Here is a 2646-nt window from a genome sequence, read left to right as displayed (position 1 = left end):
CCCCCCCCCCCAGCGAGAGGTGAGACTTCCTGAGCTAAAGTGATGTGTTTTGAAGGTGGTAAATAGTTTTGGCCTTCAAACTACAACTGCTGCTGAAATGCATAAGATGTCAGCTTGACCACCCACTAAACTAACTTCTGAAAGGCTTAATTTTGGATTTTGCACCCACAAATGAAAATTTGCTGTTAATTTTCATCTTCCGGTCATCCAAGATCTAACTTCAGTAGAACATTAAAGATTTTTAGCTGAAACTATGGTCATTGGTGATTCATAAAATGCAAGTCAATGGCTACTGTCACTTTGAGAGTAAAAAAGTGTGTGTGTGGGGGGTTGTGTTTTTCTTTTTCTTTTTTTTTTTTTTCAAATGGCTGAAGAAGGAATAAGTCACCTACATCTTTGATAACCTGAGGGTGAGTAAATTAACAGCAAATCTTAATTTTGGGTGAATTATCTCTTTAAGTGATGCCATTTAAAAAGGAGTTGTAGAAAATGGATTTTAGTTTCAGTTGGCAAAGGCAATTAAGCATGTACTTGATTTTAGTTTTTGAACCGTTTTATAGGTAAACTCACCCCATGTCTAAATGTTGAACCATAACTGCGGTCATCTACCACTTTCTTACCTTTTGCCTCTATTTTTGTTTTTCTCTTTCGTACCTCACATTTTGCTCTTCCTGTGTTGCTGCATAGGTTCCCGGTTGGGTTAGTTTGGGGGTAGGACCTTGCTTGTCTCGTCAAACATTCAACCAATGTGCAAACAACTTGCCACTCACTTCTACATCCTTGTCCCTCCCCCAACTTGATTCACCACTTGAAGTCTGGATCATTTATCTGTCAGGGAGAGAGAAAGAGAAGGATGGATGGAAAGGAAGGGACTGGTGGGGAAGGGAGTGTTGGGTTGATGCATCTTTAGCCATTTAAAATTAAGAAAACAAAAAGAGAAACCTGCTCTGAAAGCCCATTATATTTGCAATTTTTCCCCCTTTGTAGTTTTGTTCTGTACTATGGGTGATGAGCAGTAGAGAAAACTTTATCAGTTCGGCTACTTTAAGTTCATCAGTGAGAGGAAATGCCATCCAGTGTGATGAGCCCTGCACATACTCTTCTCTTGTAACTAGATAAAAAGGGAAAATATGCATCCAATCAAAATGCAGACTGGTTTAAAATTGTCCCTTTTTCTTTTCTTTTGGTATTGGTATGTTCTTTTCTTTGGTGGGGATTATGTGCAATGCCAGTGAAGTAAATAAAATACTTGCAAAGCCTTCTGACTCCCTTTGTTTTTGTTTTTTTTGGGCCAGTCATTATTGACAGAAAATTCAGACGTCTGCGTTCATGATTGACATCTCAAAATGTAAAAGTAGCATATGCAAAAGTTTGTGTCCATTAATCCTTGCACTCTTGTATCAAACCTTGTTGAAAAACTTGTCAACATTTTTTGTACAATGTGCATGTATAATAAAAAAAAAAGTCAGAACAAAAGCATGTTTTATTCAATCATATAAATAAGTTAAATTTGTCAAAAAAAATTACGCTTAGCTCACACCTTAAAATGTGGCATATTGCACAACAGAATTCAACACATGAGTATAGTTTGTTTTTTTTCACTAAAACAGCACACCTCATTTTTTATTTAAGCGGGGTTTTACACAAACATAATTCTAGTGAATAAAAATGTGCATGTTTAAAGGTTTGATACTGTACTCAAAACTGATTTGTAAGAAAACTGGAGGTTTTGTTTAAAATAACTAGTCTTTGTAATGCGTGTTACACATTTTATCCTTTGAAAGCATTTGACACCGTTAGTAATCCTTTTAAATGGAAGAAATTAAAAGCATAGTCTACGTCTACTATAGTTGTATGCAAAAGCATAACTGGCTTTGTGGCGTATGGAAACCTATGAGCATTTTGAAGTGCGGGATTTTTTCAAAAACTCAAACTTGTTGTCTCTTCCAAAGTCCTTCTTCATCTTTCAAAACATCCTTCATAATACCTAATATCCAAATACCTTACTCTCTTCTGTACGGTGACGCATTGTTGCCACACACATTTTTTTTTTTCCCACTCAGTTATGTCATAATAACAAGATATGTGTTTTAAGGACATCTTTTCTCATAATAACCAGATGTTTTCTAGTTAAAACGACATCTTTTCTCATAAAAACGAGATATGTCGTTAATATGACATAATTATCTCGTTAAAACAACATCTTTTCTCGTAATAACGAGATGTCCTAAAAACAATATAATTATCTCGTTAAAACGACATTTTTTTTTTATCATAATAACGACATGTCATAAAAACTATGTTTTCCCATTATAAATATATGGTAGGCCTACATTATGTGAGCGAGCTAAGCTACTGTCCGCGCTGCTGTCGCCACAGTCTGACATAAACTAGGATCTGCACGCTGCTGAAATTATTGAAATACACTATTTTAAATGTATTTTAATGTAATGGTTTTAATTGTAGCGGCATGTTTATTAGGATTAATCTCCAATCTGTCTACAATATAGTGCTATCCAATAACTGCACTCAGACCCATGACTCGTTAAGGCTATGATCAGATCAAAACAGTTATTTTTTGAATAATCGAAATACAAAAAAAAGAAATAAAGAGATTTTCTAATAGGCTAATAATAATAGCCTAAT

The 2646-nt window shown here is 34.9% G+C and overlaps 1 protein-coding gene across 2 annotated transcripts in view; it reads left to right on the top strand.

Annotated features, from left to right (window-relative positions):
* Positions 1–1453, top strand: part of LOC107675146 (Y-box-binding protein 2-A-like) — a 25565-nt gene extending 24112 nt beyond the window's left edge. For both annotated transcript variants that reach the window (XM_016469388.1, XM_016469387.1), the window contains 2 exons: positions 1–19; positions 688–1453. The gene's annotated coding sequence lies outside the window, so the exon portion shown is untranslated. The remainder of the gene's footprint in view (positions 20–687) is intronic.
* Positions 1454–2646: the final 1193 nt, after the last annotated feature.

The sequence above is a fragment of the Sinocyclocheilus anshuiensis genome, unplaced genomic scaffold (genome assembly GCF_001515605.1).
Source record: "Sinocyclocheilus anshuiensis isolate Anshui unplaced genomic scaffold, SAMN03320099.WGS_v1.1 scaffold1672, whole genome shotgun sequence".
Classification (NCBI taxonomy): domain Eukaryota; kingdom Metazoa; phylum Chordata; class Actinopteri; order Cypriniformes; family Cyprinidae; genus Sinocyclocheilus; species Sinocyclocheilus anshuiensis.
This window is presented reverse-complemented; position numbering and strand designations above follow the sequence as displayed.